General features: G+C 39.9%; 1 protein-coding gene across 5 annotated transcripts in view; it reads right to left on the bottom strand.

The window, feature by feature from the left end:
- The window catches only part of raph1b (Ras association (RalGDS/AF-6) and pleckstrin homology domains 1b), a 58,816-nt gene extending 40,375 nt beyond the window's left edge, over positions 1 to 18,441 (bottom strand). For 3 of the 5 annotated variants that reach the window (XM_047803009.1, XM_047803010.1, XM_047803011.1), the window contains exons 1-2: positions 18,218 to 18,440; positions 364 to 422 (exon numbers count right to left, since the gene is read on the bottom strand). The gene's annotated coding sequence lies outside the window, so the exon portion shown is untranslated. Of the gene's footprint in view, positions 1 to 363; positions 423 to 18,217 lie in introns of all 5 variants that reach the window. The other 2 variants (XM_047803008.1, XM_047803012.1) reach the window with 1 other exon arrangement.
- Between the last annotated feature and the right edge of the window lie 884 nt (positions 18,442 to 19,325).

Raw genomic sequence — 19,325 nt, 5'->3', positions numbered from 1 at the left:
AACCGCCACCGACAGCAGGGAAGTTTCACTGATGAGTCTTAATTTGGCTAAACTGCAGGGTTTTGTTATTTTTCCCCTTTACTAACCACTTACATATTCATTAGCTGACTCATTACAAAAAAATAAAATTAAGCAAGCGCTACTCAGATGTTACTGGTTTCTCTGTGCTAAGATGCCAAAATGTGAGAGCAGAGATGGAAAGGGTTTAAGAAATCTGGATTTTCAGTACACACACACACACACACACACACACACACACACACACACACACACACACACACACACACACACACACACACACACACACACACACACACACACACACACACACACACACCTGAGGACAGAAACACAGCAACCTACCTTTGGCTTAAGATGCTCTTTCAGTGATCAGGTTAAAATCCAGTGGGTTTCAGAGAGTCCTGTGTGAAAAAGAACAGAACAGAGAGAAGAAACGAGTCATATTCGGAGTCCAACTGAAACAAATCATTCGCAAGTGGCAGAGCTGCACATCCAACTGCTTTTAGTCCACATTGATTCAGCCACGTGCGGCAGAAACACTGAGTAAGTGCGTGCACCCCCCCCCCCAAGTAGCAGCTGCACGGGTGAGTGCATGTGTGTTCTCCAGATTAGACACCCCTCAACAGAAACACACACACACACACACACACACACACACACACACAACAAGGAGAAAAGAAAGTAATTTTACACTTACTTGTTTTCTTTTTTGCTGCTTTGTTATTTACTACTTTGTTATTTCTCTGCAATTTGAGCTCAAACACAACCAAACCAGTGAGAGGTGTGTGTGTGTGTGTGTATATATATATATTATATAAAATCACCTATGTATTCATCACGGCACAAAGAAGAGACTGTATGAGAGAGAGAGAGAGAGAGAGAGAGAGTGTGTTTGTGTGTGTAGGTACAAAAAAAATACTCCCCCATCCCAGATCACAGCTGTGCACCGGGCCGCAACTGCGTGAGCCGTCTGTCTGCACGGCAGCCGGGCTCTGTGTGTGTGTGTGTGTGTGTGTGTGTGTGTGTGTGTCTCGCATGACAAAGAAACGTCTCACCAAACTGCCCACCATGTGCTCTTTTGTAAACTCACGTGCTGAATCCAAAATTAGTATCACAGGATGACTAAACCCCACTGGGGCTGAGTTTACTGGCTAAACTGGGTTTTTCTGTTCCACACACAAAATATTTTAAAAAGGCAGAAATTTGCTGCTTTATGAGTGAATAAATAAAGAGAAAAGAACCTGTATGTACATGTGGCTGTTAGACAACACGCCAATAAAACTAAAACAAAGAGCAGATATGTTCCAGGAAATCAGTGACTTTTATACGGAGTGTGGAGAGTTTTAAGATTCTTTAACACTTTGTCATCATTTAAAACGTTTATTAATGTAATAAAAGAAATTAAACGGACACGTAAATGTTTGGTGTCTGAAATGCGTCTTTATTAAAACTCTTTATTAAAAGTAATATAATTATAAAAGTAATAAAAGTCTATATTTAACAGTTTCGGTGATGAAGAAATGATCACACAGTTGCTTTGTGTTGCTTCGCCTGCTGTCGCGAGGACTCATTTAAAAGGAAAGACACCACTGGCTGTGTGAGTGATGACTCTGATACTTAATTATGTACCAAGAACATGATTCAGCTTTATGATGTCATTTTGTCTGGTTGTAGTCTGATTTAATAGAGTGAGAGAGAGAGAGAAAGAGAGAGTGTGTGTGAGTAAGAAAGTGAGAGAAAGACTGGGAGAGAGAGAGAGTGTGAGTGTGTGTATGAGTGTGTGTGTGTGTGTGTGTGAGTGAGTGAGTGAGTGTGTGAGAGAGAGAGTGTGTATGAGAGAGAGAGACTGAGAGTGTAAGAGTGCGTGCGTGTGTGTGTATATATATGTGTGTGTGTGTGTGTGTGTGTGTGTGTGTGTGTGTGTGTGTGAGAGAGAGAGAGCGAGAGAGAGTGTGTGTGCATGAGAGAGAGAGAGAGATTGAGAGTGTAAGAGTGTGTGTGTGTTCTATCTCTGTCCTTGAAGGGGAACAGATGTCTAACACCACAATAACCTAAGACACAAGACCTCACTCAGGTGACGAGTTACCTAGCTGGCTTCCCAGAATGCACTGCAGCAAGAATCAGACATCGGCTTTTCCTTTTTAATTTGACGTGTGCCACTTTCTTATGTTTCCAATGTATTCATAGCAGCTGCACACTAAGCCTTACAACATGCTAAAAAAAAGTTGTACATCATCTACAGTACATCTATGGGCCAAATTTCTCCTGAATATAAAGTGACTGCAGAGTGAATGTGAAAAACACTGAGGAGTGTGTGAGGGTCAGAAAAACTCATCCTGCAGCCCTGTAAACGGCATGAAAGCTCCACAAACCACATAAACACTTCACACGGTACTCTCTGTACTATGCCTGCCGGGATTTTGCCAGGTGTGTCCGTCCACAGGCTCACTTCCTGCCCGGCGCAAGACTGCAGAGGAAGATAAAGAGCCGGACAGGAAGTGGGGTGTGTGTGTGTGTGTGTGTAAAGCCAATGGAAGAGGTGACGTCAGAGAAAAAACCCTTAGCAATGAGGGAGCTGAGGATGGAGAAGCTGACTCAGCATTAAATGGTGAGAGAAAGAGAGAGAGAGAGAGAGATGACAGAAATCAGTAGATGACAGTAGCATCAGCTGCTGTAGGATGTCGATCTGGAAGTTGCTCTGTATTGATTTGTTGATTTCTGCATCATGCAGCTCTGAGAGAAAGGATACACTCTCTCTCTCTCACACACACACACACACACACACACACACACACACACACACACACGAGAGTGAGTCAGCACAATCTGCAACAGCGATGCTAACCGCTACTAACTGTCGCCTGCGCGTACATAAAACATATACACGTGTCTAACCATGACAACGAGCAATAACGGTTCAGACCGAGTCTGTATTTCGGCGTCAGTGTATTTTTAGTCTTCGACCTGCAGCACAAGCAAGGCCGAAGAGTTATATACAAGGCTTTACATTCAATATGTGACTGTCGTTGTTGTAGGCCATGTGAACGGTACAGGAAATCAATGCAGATCATCACATTCAAGTCACTGAACAGACGCCTCTTCTCACTAACATCAACCAGAGACACACCAGACACCACGGCAGGCCCGGAGCTGCTAGAACGGGACAAAAAATCACCATCCACAGATGATATGATAGATGGAGGTTTACTTTATCGCAGAACTGCACAAAACAGTTATCAAAACAAACTCAGTACATCAACAACTCTGATAAATACTGTGGAAAAAAGTGTCATCTTTCACATCCAACATGACATCTGTCTGTCTGTTTTATTTTTATTTGTTTGCGTTATACAGAAACAAAAGCATACATTTGTGCACTGTGTTGTACAAATATTTTCCTTGAACACGCTTTGGTGTATATACTTAAATATATTTTTGTTTGCATTGCTCCAAAGAGCAATAAGTACCTGCGTGTCTTCCATGTTATTTGTTTATGGCGCGATGTACGACTCGTGAGTCACCTGCGAGTGACGTACTTATGTGGCTTGAACAACCATTTACATCTGTCCAGTTTCATCTGAAATGCATCCCAGACAACCTCCTGAAGTGGTTTGAGTGATCGGATTTATATCAGTCTCGAAAACGTTTCGGAGGGCATTTAGACCTGGTCTTTTTACCATCGAATAGCTATCAGATCACAGAAAACGCATGAAGTGACCAGGTGTAAAAAAAACCCTTAAAAATCTGTCCATCTTCACATTTGTGTTCGATAATCATTGTTACAGCCTGGTCTAAACAAAATAAATAAAAAAAAGAATGAGAAGTATTCATGGAAATAGTATCCAGGAATATTAATGCATTTAATTAGCTAAGTAGCTCACTATACATTATTGCATTACTTTAGCTTTGAATTTTTAAGTTAGTGGCAATTTAATAGGCTAGTTAATTAAAAAATAAATAAATAAAGAGTGCGTTGGGTTCATACTCTATTTAAATTTAAATGACAGCTACAGCAGACCTGTGAGAAGATCAGCGAGTTACGATTTGATCATTTAATTCTTATGATAATATTGTGACAGACCAGGAATTAGCCTCAAAATCTGATCATGCTCTCACGTGGTTCAGGCGCATCACTAAACGAGATCAGGCGGACACACAGGAGCACGTACACGCCATCAGCGCCACACAGACGCTCATGTCAGTTTCTCCACACCAGGCTCTGCTATGCTCTGGATTCAATTAAACAGCGCTGAGGCAAATCCAGCATGAGCTTTAGGCGACTCTGATCTCGGTCCGGTCACACGCACACATGCTGGGAATTACAGTGAGCCATGCACTGGGAATTTTCCCACGATGACACCAAACACGGAGAACAGCCCCCTCTTTTTCTTTTTCCCACCCTCTTTTTCCATACATTTGTCTCTCTCTCTCACTCCAGCTCACTTGGAACCCCCCCCAATGGTGCAGTATTATAAACCTGTCAAATAACCCATAATAAGGTCTATTGCTGAACCCCACAATTACTATACTGTGTAATCAGAGTTAGGCTGCTGCGCCAATATGACAGCAGTTCAATAAGAAAAATACGACAATCCATTTAGCTAAAAGTGTGTGATACAGCCAGAGATATACAGCATAATATATTTCAAATTTTGAATGTTTGTATGTTATAACAGGTCACAAAAGTGAGGGTTTCAAAATGAATCAGCTTTAATGCTACTTTCAAATCTGCTAACTCAGAGTTGGCAAGTTCTGGGACAAACAGCAGGCAAAGCTTTTTACTCACTGTGTTAAAAAGCATTACTTCGAGTCTGGTTAATGTCTTTTTTTTTTTTTTTTCATGACGTGATGCTGTGCTGTATTAACCGTGCACTGTGTTGCAGTCTGTACGGAGTCTGAAAAGTGTCCATACATGGAAGGAATCAACACCTATTAGCAAAACGGTTCATATTTCAAGTTTGCAATCGAGTTACTATTTATCTTTAACAATTTTCCCTAATGATCGAGTGACGGTGGCAAGAAAAAACTCCCCGAGATAACATGAGGAAGAAACGCAAAGAACCAGACCCAGAGGGGAACCTTAGAGGCTTTTTACACCTGGTCACTTCATGCGTTTTCTGTGATCCGATAGATATCTGATCGTAAGAAGACCAGGTCTAAATGCCCTCTGAAACGTTTTAGAGACGGATATAAATCCGATCGTTCGAACCACATCAGGAGGTGGTCTGGGATGCATTTCAGATGAAACTGGACAGGTGTAAATGCATGTGGTTGTTCAAGCCACATACGTCAGCGCTATACTCCTCCCAAACAGAAGTACGTCACTCGCAGGTGATCTTTCACCCAGGTGTCTCGTCGGGTCTTAAAACGCACTGCTGCTGCCAGAGAAAATGCAGCAAACACTAAATGCTGTTTTTTGTAGCATAACCGTCGTAACAAGTTTTTTCATCTTCTATCTGATTGCATTCTGAAAACCGCATACAAAGCGTGTTCCGTTTCAATTACCCCGGAAATGAGTAGAAAGATCGGATTGATATCCGATTCGCCAAGACGCATTTATGTGGCCTAATGTAAATGGAACAGTTTTAACAAATCAGATAGCTATCGGATCAGAGATCACATGAAGTGACCAGGTGTAAAAAGGCCCTTTAACTCAGACACTGGATAGTAAATAATGTACATTGGAAATTAAGCAACCAAGAGGTCTTGAGGAATAAACGGGTCAGCGCAATTTCCGAGTTAACCCCAGACCCAACACGGATTCCTTCCAGCCGAAGTCTTCAAAGGATCGTTGATGAAGACCTGGCCACAAAGCCCACCAACACACAGCAGTCCCATGAGTCACGGGTTGTGCATGTAGATCTATCCCCAGCAGAGTGCACACCAGGTAATGAGACTACAACCAGGGGTAGGGTGACACGACATGATGAAGGTCCACATAAATGTCTGTTTGCTCGTCCGCTATTTTAATGTGGAGAAAAAGACCTGCACTTTGTCACAGCTTTGCACCACTGTGAAATACTTTAAGGTAGGCGGGTAGGCAACGTGGTAAAAATGCAAACATAAGAAGAATCGTTATATATCGTGACAATATTTTGTAGAAACAATAATGTTCTTGTCTAACTGGAAGAAAAGGGTGTATTTTGCATTCAAAACCACACACAACAGGGAAACAACCAGACAATTGAAGCAGTCACTTCTGCCTTGACGTTTCTGACGGTCATGTTTATACCGTCGACTATTTTGTTGTACAATAAAATGACTACATTTACTTTGAGCAAATGCTGAACACTCTCCATCACTGTGATCGTTTTTTATCATGACTCCATGATCCTGGATCAGTCTGTGAATAGAGAAAGAGGAAGTGTGCCAGCGCTGAGCTCGATGGACGTACAGGACTTAGAGTTTCCACCTTGCACGTGGGTGTGTAATTTAGAGTAACACCACGATGAAGCAGCCTCCACTCTGGTCTAGGGAATACTGACTGTGTGACTGAGAAGGAAGGTCACATCACGTTATGAGTTCCTCCCTCTTTCTTCGTTAACAACACACCTCTGGAAAACATCAAACGCATCTCAATGGAACCAAACATCTTTTTTATGGCTATGATGTGGACTGTGACCAAGCATGACTCGTGACCTGATTTAACTGGCCTGTTCAAAGCTCATTTAAAAAAAAATCAGCTCACAGCTTGGTGTGTGTGTGTGTCAGGACTAAAAACTACCAAAGAACAGGTCACTGCACGCATTTCTGGGACAAGTGGTTTCGTCATCGTCCATCCCATCAACCACACAGCAGATCTAAGAACGAATGGCAGTCCTCAGATCAGTGTGCTTTGAGGTCACATGGGCAGTGACGGAAAAGTCAACATTAAACAACGAGACCTTCAACCAGCTGCAGTCATGTGGCCCATGTGCGAGAACTCCACACCCTGCCACACCACACATACACATACACACAGGCACAGACACAACTCTTCCCCAGCACAATATTATCATGTCCTATTAATCATTTCTATAATATCTTCTGGCTTTAAGCAATCAAAGTATAACTGATATAAATCCACTTTAATAATACAAATCGTCTTACAAAGCTTGCATAGCGACACCTAAAGTTGCTTGCTAAAACATGCTAAACTCCTGAAGGCTGTTTTTATTCATATTTGTGCTTAGGCTTATTATATAATTATGATATAATACAGTAAGACAATCTAATGTACTAAATGTTACGATTCCATTTCTTAATATTCAATTATTATGCATGCAAGACTTTTCATTCTCATTGCCTGAGACTATTTAGATTTATACTGGCTGGGACGCTGGTGCCTGAAGCGACATTTTATCTGTATTCAAGCATCAGGTTATTATTATTGTTAAAACAAACAAACAAGCAAAAAGAAAGCCGTTAACACTGTATACCTTCAAATAAAATATATGAGGCAACAAAATGCGAATGCTTAGTTTATGCACAAGTGCTTTCTGTACGCTCAGTTAACAATAGACATGTATTTCTAAAATGGTGCTGTTATAACGCCTTAACAGGAATTTAACTTCTTTTCAACGGAAATTAAACTCATGCAGAGCAAAAATAATTATGTGACAGACAAAACACCACCTGTGCTAAAGAACAGTGAGAGACTTTCCACCAGTCGAGGATGCTAACACAATGTGATGTATAAAGTCGTGATCAGCTCTGGGGAATTACTGGCTGTGCACTTTAGGTGTGAAAATGACCAAAATACACACATTTATATAGCATCTACAGGCAAATAAACATTAAGGAGAGTCTTTCGGTTGGTGAAGCCTGGTGGAGCTGGTGAATCATTGTAATGTTGATAAGTTAGCTGAAAGACATCCATCATCCAAAGTATACTGAAGGATGAGAATACTTAAAAACATAAGTGGCACAACTGGGCTCAATAACACAGGGGTCAGCAATAACCATAACTTATTTCTAGAATAGGTGATTCACATGGGGAGCATAAAATCGGGTTTTGCTGATGTTCTGCTAACAAAGTGCCTACAAAGCAAAAGAACAACCTAACTATCGATTTAAAGATCTTACATTTATGACCCTTATTCAATAATTACAGAGAATAAAAGATTTAGTTTAACTGTCAGTGCTGTTGATACCATGATACTTAGTCCATATTTACAGTTTCATACTAAGACCATGCAGTTCTTAATAATTACAGCATACCACAAAATATTTATATGAATAACAGAACTATTAACTGTTCTTCGACGCTCAGACACCCCCCCTTAACAGTTTGACATATATTAGCTGGTTTCTCCAGTCTAGCCTGCCAAAAAAAAAAGTTTTAAGATGTTCCACTTGGTAAAATAAAAAGAAAGCACATTGTTAGTTGTGGTGAAACTGAAGATTTGGTTTGGTCAGAGGACTAATCATTACCCCAAAGGGCCCCCTCCCCATGCCACACACACACACACACACACACACACACACACACACACACACACACACACACACACACACACACACACACACACACACACACACACACACACACACACACGGTGGTTCCTATTTCACATTCAGCAAATTTTCAAGCCTCTGGATTAAAGTAAGGATAAAGAAAAATAATCTTAACCTCTATTTCTCACAAAGGAGGAAGCGATGAATGAGACAAACAATTGTTACTTATTTTAGCTGAGGTAGGTTAAGGTAGAGAACTCGATCATTTTACCCAGCCAACAGAAATTCCTCATTAAAACAATCTGGGCAGTGGTTAAATCTACATGAGAAAACAAGTAAATTGAATAAGTTAATGCCAGCTAGCTGCCTAGATTTTAAATCAAAATCAGCTAACCTGATAGAATTTCTGAGAGGATTGTTAAACCATGCTAATAGCAGCTAAAGCTAGTCAGCTAACTTTAGAGTGACTGACAGGATTTCTTTCAGGATCATAGATCGAATTTATAAACTGTAATAATCTTCACTTCAAATTTTACCAAGATATGTAGCTAATATTAGCTAATCGGACAGGATTTTGAGTTAATATATTAGCATTCATATGAGCTAGGAACCCTGATGTAGAAAAAAATATTTCATTAGTAAATCACTCATAGTTTCCTCTCAATAATAATTTCTTTGGACTTCCATTAGAGATATTTCTTAATTACAGTGCAGTCATTAATTACTGTACAGTGCAGTCAAGCTGAGATAAATTTTTACTTATATTCAACTGTAAAACTTTCTGGGATAAATTTAGGTTCACTAGTATAGGATGTCCACTTATTTTGAAAAATATTCATTTAGATTTCAGCTAAAACTAGACAGCTAACATCAACTATCCTGACAATTTTTAGATGCTCAGTCATATTCATATATATTTAAAGTAAACATTTTTTAACTGCTGTTGTTTTGCAGCTAGCTAATAACAATTTTTTTTCCAAGTTATACAATTTTCCGAATTTCAGACAGATCCTTCTTGAAATCAGTTCTCTATAATTAAGCTAGCTCAATTCTTAAAGTTGTCTGTGAACAATTTTCCTAACTATCACAATTGTTAAGGTATGTACCTAAATATCTTAAAAATGCTCACATTATCTTTTCAACTATCTGTATGCATAAGAGGGAGATCACGTTATAAAGCACACTTGTGTTTCTTATTAAAAACTCATGAAACTATCATTGTAACTATAATACATGGTTAACTCATTCTCTAGCACAAATTTCACACACACACACACACACACACACACACACACACACACACACACACACACACACACACACAGTATATACATATACATAGCTTATACTCTTTTCTCTAAAGGTCACGATCTGATGATCTGGAGGTGGAATGTGAACAAGACGCCATGTGGGGAATGAAAACATAGAAGATAAACTGGAAGAAGCAAAAAAGAAACAACATCGAGAAAGATACAATGTTAGCACAGCAAATCAGGACGGGAGGGAGGAAGGAATAAAGGAACGAAGGAGGTAAAGAAAGAAAAAAAAAATTGGATTCAGTGAAGTCTGGGCCTTAACTTGGATCCTAGAAATTATTAATAGGAATTAATAGGTTACTGAAAATTCCTGGTAATATAGAAATGGAAAGAGACTTCAGAGCTTTACGCTCATACATCTCTCTCTGTCTCTCATGCAGCAAGGTCCAAGTTCAGAGTGACCCTTCTTGACATTCGATAATGTTGACAGTCCATTATTATCCTTCCTGTAATCATTGGTTAGAACAGATAGATTTGAAACAAAATTGTATCAATTACCAGAACACTGGCATTTCTTTTAGAGTGATCATTTTTAAATGATTTTAAAAAGTATTCATTTTTATCAAGGAAAAAGTCATTTTAAAGTCATTTCTAAACATTTAGAATGATTCAGTAGCACTGGATATCATAGAAGAGACATAGAAGGCTTACATTCAGTAAAATTTTAAAGCGCATAAGAAATATGCATAAAATAAAACAGCATAAAAATTAGGCCTGGGTCCAGTGATGGCTACCATCATTAACCCAGGTTACAAATTAACCCAGTTACCAGTGTGATATTAACTTAATAATAATAATATTATTATTATTATTATTAATAATAATAATAATATTAATAACTAAACATCATTAAAAAATAATGAAGCAATAATTTAACTGAAGCAATTATAAAAATAATGCGAGCAATTCACTTCTGCAAGCACTGAGCACAGAACACTCTATGTCCTTTATCCAGCATCTCCACTTTGCTATTAAAATAACTTTGTTAATTAAAGTAAGAGTCATGGGTGGTAAAGGCATCTGGCATCATTTGGCATTCTGCTGCTAAGACGAAAATATGAAATTTAACTTAATTTTTCAGTTTCTTTCTGTTGTTCTTGTGTATCTCAGATAACTGCTACAGTTTATGCTAGATATCTCCAGTAAAGATAAACCAATGTATTCTGAACTTTATATGTAACTGAATATAGTATCTTCCTATCAAAATATATATGATATGTATGTTGTTTCAAAGCAAACAAAAAAGAAAAAAAGAAAAAAGATAACCAGTATACCGAGAAAGCAAAGCTACCTGCTTGAAATAATTTTGCATTTTATGAAAAAACCTTTCAGAGGAACTGGAGGAGCAAGCTCACTAGGAAGAATTAAGGTTTCGGTGTACTTGCATGCTCACGAGTGCACTCAAACCCACTCTCAGCATGCTGGGAGATGTTAGGGACAAACTGTGAGGCCTCTTTTTCCTCAGTTCCTTGCATGAGAACATGTTAAACTCTGGGAGGAGGAGAAGACATCTCCATAATGGCCATTCCAGCTGGCTGGAGAAAAGCCTGTCGTCATGGTGAGATCAGTGGGGTCACCCAGGGTCAACTACAGCTGAGGACCAGAGACAGACAGGCACTACAATATACATTTCATAAACTAAAATAAATAAACCTCTTTCCCTCTTTTTCTGTAGACCGGCTTTCCGTGCTGGGCGCTCCTTGTGAATGTAACAGAACATCTGTGATGAATGCTGGGTCTTACGAGGCTCGTTTTACAGCCATGAATCAGGGAACATATGTGGGACAAATGGATGATGCCTGTTCTACTCTACAGTCTTGTGCAGTCCTGCATAGAATCCATTTCTTAAACTCTCTTCTATGTTGAGAGCTTTGTCCTATTAGCTTTCTTTGAGTAAGAATTATCTGCTCAGCCAGTTCAGCTCAATCAATCTTATTCAGCATGAACTACTTGATACTACTTGGGAAGTCATGGCCTAATCATTAGAGAGTTTGACTCCTAACCCTAAGATTGTGGGTTTGAGTCTCGGGCCGGCAATACCACGACTAAGGTGCCCTTGAGCAAGGCACCGAACCCCAGTATAAATGGCTGTCCACTGCTCCAGGTTTGTGTGTGTGTGCACTTTGGATGGGTTAAATGCAGAGAATGAATTCTGAGTATGGGTCATCAAACTTAGCTGTAAGTCACGTCACATATGTGCCAAACAAATAACACAATGTCAGAGTTAGATAACACCATGTTAGATCTTAGATAGAATCCTGAACATGTTGTTCAAGAAAATCCACAATTATTTACAGTAAAGCAGTCCATCATGCTAAGCTACTTTAAAACATTAGGAGTACTGACTTAGGAATTCACATACGAGATACAAGGGATGTTTAAGATGAGATTTCTAGGATCCTCACTCGAATCCTCTTAATGTAGCTGCTTAATCCTATTCAAAACAATACTGGAATCATGAGACAGAACCTCCTTCGTTTCTGCGGCTCCTTGGCTCAGTGTGTGTTTATATTTATATCTCCTATTTGAGCAAAACTACTAATTTAGGACTTGTCCATCTACTGGTGGCTGCAGTTGGCACAGAATTATGACTGATGTTTAGAACGTTGCTTATAAATTTTTTTTAACCTGTTGAAAATATTTGACTTGAAGGGTTCGGGACAATATGTCCACTTACTATAGATGGAGACAAGTGTCACAAGCCATATAGCAGATCAACATTATCCTATGATGAAACTCTAGGGTGTGGTCTCTTCTACAATGACTTTGCTCCTATCCACAGGGAGGGAGAAGAACTGAGTGAATGGTTTGAGTAGAAGAAATGGTCAAAATCCTACAATTCAGCATTCACAGTCAGGAAAGATCAAGCCTAAATTCTGTGCTCCCGTGTTAGACAGCACTCCCCAACACCATCATCCAACACTGCCTGAGGGAAAAATCCTTTTGAAAAATGGTGCTCATCTCTCCAGTACTGTTCCAGATACCTGTAAAATGAATGCTAAGACACACTGAAGCTGTTCTGGTTTCCTGTGATTTTTCCTTTCCACCTATGTCTTTTGTTACACCTGTGTCATGTTTCTTCTCGAAGAAAAAACTTTCATCATATTCCACGTTATCCAGAAGTCTGTGCGTTTTATCCACGTTTTGTTCTGTTTCCTCTAAAAAACACAAGAGCAGATGGACTGGCTATGTTAAATAGCATCCTGTCCAGGGTGTATTCCCAAAGCAAAGCTCACCAGATTAAAGCTGTTCATGAAACTGATGAATATATGAACAAAGGTCTTCTACAACTCATCCTTCAAACAATGTACATCCATATATAAATGTCTGTCCTAAATATTATGCTAAACTATATAAATAATGTAGTAGGCATGCTATTTTGGCAAATATTTTGGAACACAGTAGCATGTGACTTTAGACCACAACCAAGAGTCAGCACACTGTTAAATGAACTTGGGAGACGAGGTCAGTCGGTACGGACTGCCTAAACAGGACCGTCGGTAAACTTGCTCATAAAGTGTTCAAGGGTCATAGTGTCTTGCTATTATTACCTCATCTGAGGTAAAGCAGTGTATTCCCATCCTAACTCAAGGGTATCCATTTTCCTGCTTCGTTGGATGAACCTTGCTCGATACAACTGGAGACCCCAAATCTAACCATACTTTTTCTTTGAGGTCAAACGCTAGTCACTGATCAGCACATGTATATAGACACACAAAAATACACATAATATAACTACAAGCACAAACCATTTTTCATTTCGTTTTCAGGGACTAGACACAAAAAAAGTTGACCAAAAAATGGATTGTTTCTCAGCCTGGAATTCAAGAACTAGACAAAAGGACTGATATGTTACAGACAGTGCTTCCGCAGCCATGTTTATTTGAGTCCACTAGCATCTTTATCCCTCTATGTACAAGCCACTGCCTGGATTATACTCAGATCTACACAAATATGAGCCATTCTTGAAAAACTGCTTCCCAACACATGACTGCTTTTTTGAAGTCAATTGGCTCTAAGGTAATACGGTGTAAAGAACAAGTCACCTGCTCATGACCACAGTCTGCTGTTAACCAGAATCCTAACAGGGAACACACATCATGTGTGCCATCATCGATAACCAAATAAGAAGATAAAACACTTCCTTGATTCGACTTGGCTGTGAGCTTTTGTTCGTTACAAAGTTCTGGCCCAAACAATAAGCAAGAGCAGTAATCTGGGAACAGTTCCATCCTGAACTATACAATCAAATACAGTAATAATGACATGTATGGTGGAATACAACACAAAATCTGAACGGTAATAAAACTAGACAGTTTAGCCATGTTATTGTAGCACTCCAATGTGGATAATATCAACAACTGACTCAGGCAACAATGGTTAAGTCAGAACTTCCTAAGTCCTGGTTCAGTTATCCTACAAGTAGATTACAGCTCTCTGTCTTATAGGGGAGGAAACCATTTCAAAGCCAACCACGGCTAACACAGTAGCAATCCAAATACCATGAGACACCAACCAACTTCACTTAAAGTAGCACCAATAAAAATCAGATGAGTACCACCACTCAGATATACATTATTTGCGTGCAATGGAATGGAATAACTCTTGATTGTATAAGTCAGCAGTGGTCTATATTCCTAGAAAAACATTTCCCACACAAGACGATTAGCGTCGTCAGAATGTTTTCAGAAAAGCTTTTCAACTGCGTCCAACTCTCACTAGCACACCACATCCCACCTGCTTCCAGGGACAGAGGTTTGAGTAGCCAAGAATGACCTCTCTTGTTTCACCATGCCTGCTGACTGTCCTTCATGTTGGCCCAGAGGTCTCTCTGAAACACGACCACCCCACCCCACACATTTCAGACCCTCAGGAGGGCTTTGTTAAGATGACACCACCTTAGAGACAGTCTTTTGTGTGGGATCCCTTCAGCCTGTATGGATCAAGCATGCCACATCAAAGCAACAAAGTCCTCAACTAGTTCTCAGCCATTACATACAGACAAGCTTATTAGATTAAAGCCAAAAGAGAGAGAACTCACTCTGAGAAGGATGATACACATAATGCACAGTACGACCCCAGAGGCTTCCATCTAATGGACTGAGGGTGACCTTGGACATAAACACTCTCATGCACACAAACCAAAGCTTTCTTCTTATCTTCCCTGAGGAGCATTAGTGAGTCCTTAAGCAGCTGATTTTCTCATTAGATATGCTGGTGCCAATCCATAGGAGTTCCTCAACATCTCCCAACCACAAACAGGAAACTCAACTTCCAGATGGAGACATCAAATGTGAACCCGAGAGGTTCTCGTGATCAGAAGTTTCGTTGATCAGATTCAGCTCAAGAACTTTTTAAGCAGACAATGGAACAAAGACCAAGACCTTTTGACTAATTCAAGAATACAATCAGTCTTTTTCTTTCCCTGGATGTTTTTGACTAATTCTGTCCATCAGGGTCACTCACTCTCACTCTCACTCATTTTCTACCGCTTATCTGAACTACCTCGGGTCACTATCTCAGGCGTCATCGGGCATCAAGGCAGGATACACCCTGGATGGAGTGCCAACCCATCACAGGGCACACACTCTCATTCACTCACACAATCACATACTACGGACAATTTTTCAGAGATGCCAATCAACCTACCATGCATGTCTTTGGACCGGGGGAGGAAACCAGAGTACCCGGAGGAAACCCCTGAGGCACAGGGAGAACATGCAAACTCCGCACACAAGGCGGAGGCCGGAATCGAACCCAGACCCTGGCGGTGTGAGGCAAACGTGCTAACCACTAAGCCACCGTGCCCCCCTCCATCAGGGTCAATCAATGATAAAATTCAATCAGTAGACTAGTTCCTAGCCTTAGCCTCAGGGCCTGCCATGTTGACCCACATGTAGGTTACATGAACATTGTTGAACTACCTGATGTGGCAGGTGACAAGATGCTGTGCTAGATTAGCATTTTCATCCTACTTCCTATGTAGATCATTGATCAGCTTATTTTAAAAAAAAGCAAGACAGCAAATTAACATGGCTGATAAATATAGAATAAGAAGAATAAAACATGTAGAATATAGAAGAACACAGAAGAATAAATAATATAAATATATACATAGTTGTGATACCTATAGATGTACATCACAACATGTGACCAAATACAATGACTCCACCTCCACCATTTGAGTCCATGCTCCAAACTTTGGATAGAGAGCTGTCTGATGTACGTTCGAACACCATTCTTACATTAACACAATCCTATAGAGACATAAATTCAAGCCTAGATCAAGCAGACGTCTGTAAATACGAGTTTACAGAATACCCAGTGCAAGAGAACTGCCCTTTTCTCGTCTCTGTCCGGTTCTGCTCAAGACTCGGAGGGTATTTCCTGAGGAGGAAAACTATTGCTGTTGTCTTTTCCGTTCGATTTGGTGTGGATGTCAACATGACGGAAAGGAGGGGTCTCTGAAGCAGAAATGGTCACTGTTTCCTCCCTCATCTCAACCTCAAGCAGGATACAAAGTGTACATCAGCCTCTACATCGGATAGCTCTGTCAGTAAAGCACTTAACACTGCACGAGATCCTGATGACAGGCCTTGCTTCACCTCATCTAACCTTTATTGAGTGCTTTGTCCTCTTTTCTGCAGCACACAAGGGTAAACACTGCACCTCAAGCTTGTGTTTGCTTTCAGCCGAGACACACTTGCGCAGACGAACTGAAAAAACATGGCCTTGAATCTGTTCCGTGGAAAATTGTGAACGATAGTAAAGGGCAGAAGAATCATCTCATTACCACTGTGGTATAGTGGAGAATTATGATCCACACCATAGCCTGAGTGAAAAAGAAATAAAGTTAACTTCTGCAAATCGCAAAAAACAGTGGTGGTTCAGGTGATGTCCAATGAGTGTCTCCTGTGTTTTAGGTGAAAGCATTGCATGCGTCAGATGGCAACAAAATGACTCCAATTGACAACATTTAAAGAAAGCAAGCAGCATCTATGGAAAGTGTGTACTAGTTTGTGTGGGTATGTGAAAGAAAAGATTTTTTTCTGTATAAAATGTTTGGGTTGTTATCTACCCAGACTCGTCTGATACTGTCATGATTAACCCAGATGTTAATGTGATTGGATCTCTTTAAACGAAAGACCTATTCTGTGTCTTGGAATTAAGACTGAAGCAAATCTAAAATACTGAATAGGTGTTGGGTCAGTTTCGTGCTCATCCACAGCCGAGTTTTATGCCAGGAACATATCCTACGCTGAGTGACTTGACACAGATCTTGAATGCAAATACAGGACACCAAAATGTCTGGTGTTTCATGTAACTGGGCAACCTGAAGAGACGACATCACTGTCGGGTATCACATGCGATGCCGGACCCTGACATCCATGTTATATATTATAAAAGAAGGATTGGCAGATTCGAAGAGGTACAACAATATTGCTTCACTTCTGCAGGTAAATTAAAATCAAGTGTAGTTCTAGCTGCTGTGGATGTGAGTCTCAGTGTAATCTATGTGGGGCAGTATTCCCTGTTCCCTGATACTGGTGTCGCACTGCACATTTTAGGATCTCACACACCCGATTCAGCTCATCAGCTTATTAAAAGAACCTTCATGAGCTTTGCAAATTGCAATTCATCTGCACTGTATATGGTAGTGAGAAAAGGGCTAAACATGTGACATGGGACAGAATAAGAAGAGGTTGAACTGAAACAACATTTACAACATGCACAAGGTTCAACCATTAACATAGGAGCATTTATTAGTATGAAAGGGAGGAAATAAGCCATTAAAAATCATAAGCTGTGCGCACGCGTGCATGAGTGAATGCTGTAATGTCCACAGTTTGAACACACCCAACATGATGTGGACAATAAAACAAGCACCTGACGGATATTTCATGCCAGCATCAGGATGCGTTGCAGAAAAGCCATGTAACTAGATACAGCACCATGAAAGGGGTCAAGAACGATTTTTATCATCAGATTCTGATGAGGTGTTTGATTTTCCCCAAACAGACTGGACGCACACGCACACACACGGACGCACGGAAGCGCACACGCGCGCACACACACACACACACACACACACACACACACACACACACACACACACACACACACACACGGCTGGCTGCCTGTATCATTTGTTAAAGCAGGTTTTTCTCTTTAACTCTCATTACATAACGTCATAGACACGTTTATATATAAACACAGGAGTCTATACTTCCTCTGTATGGAATCGACACGTGTCTTGAGTCATTTTCTTATTAACCAGAGGAGACAATAACAGCTTACAAGCAGTAGGGCGTGAATCCTGATACCTAACAGCCTCTGGGTAGCTCAACATCCCCCAGAAAATGTAAAAAAATAAAATAAATAAATAAACAAACGTAGAGACAAACCAGTGATTTAATAATAAATGTATTTAATTTATAACTTACCCAACGGTGATTCAAACAATCCTCTTGACTCCTTTTGAGAACCGACTCTTCTTCAAAATGAATTCAGGTCAATATCCAAACAGTAAAGCAAATGATCTCTTCCTTTTTTATTTATTTATTTATTCATAATATTTTTTTTTTTTAATATTATTAGGATATTTATTATTTGTCTTGCACTAGACACATCCTTGATCCTTCTCTCATTCTCTCTCCCTTTAGGGAACCCGTGGCGTGCTCCTAGCGTCCAGTTTCCTGCCCCGCCCACATTTTGGAATCAACGAATCAGCGTAACCAGCGGCTTTCTAAGTCCCGCCTATGTCAACTAAAACAGACCAATCAATGAAGTTGGCGTTCTGTTTGGGGGCATGGGTGCATCCCATGGCCGCGTTGCCAGACAGTTACTTTTTTGTGAAAAGTGACCATTACAGTCACACAAACACACAAAACCACATGGTGCATCGTATTTACGTTTATATAAAATCATAAATACATTTATTAAAGGTTTGTATAAACATATTCAGTATTATGAGTGAATTAATTTATTACATGTACGCTATGCATTCTCCTATGTATTTGTCCTGCTATAAATAAATAATTAAAGATTTGGGCCACATGTCTATGAGAGGCTGGATGTCCTGAAATAGTATAAGGGTACAATAATAGAAGAAAGCTTGGTGTTGTTCTCCACCTAGTGGCGAGTTGTGATTGTCTCACTTATAATATAAGTGCTATAAGGGCAGATTTGTGTCACTCATCGATTAATGAATACACAGGAATGAAACGCGTTGAGAAAAATGAATTAACGAAATTTATAAATCTGTTTTGAAAAGTTTCTAGTGAAATCTATCTGCAGAAAAATATATTCAACACACACTACCTTCTACAAGAATCATTAACGTCAGTACAAAAAAACTTGTTTTCTTATGTCTTAATTGGGTAAAATGAGAATTGCGAAAATTGTTACTAAAAAAGTTACTTCTACTCCAGCGTCACTAGAGGGCGCTGTTCTTCTAACCTGTTTACCGTATCGTTAATTGTGACTCACTTTACTGAATCGACTCTTTCAAATGAACAAGATTTGAGTGAATCAAGAGTTTTGTTCACTCTG

Source organism: Tachysurus fulvidraco, chromosome 18 (assembly GCF_022655615.1).
Source record: "Tachysurus fulvidraco isolate hzauxx_2018 chromosome 18, HZAU_PFXX_2.0, whole genome shotgun sequence".
Lineage (NCBI taxonomy): Eukaryota > Metazoa > Chordata > Actinopteri > Siluriformes > Bagridae > Tachysurus > Tachysurus fulvidraco.
The sequence above is the reverse complement of the archived record's forward strand: the minus strand, read 5'-3'. Positions and strand labels throughout refer to the sequence as shown.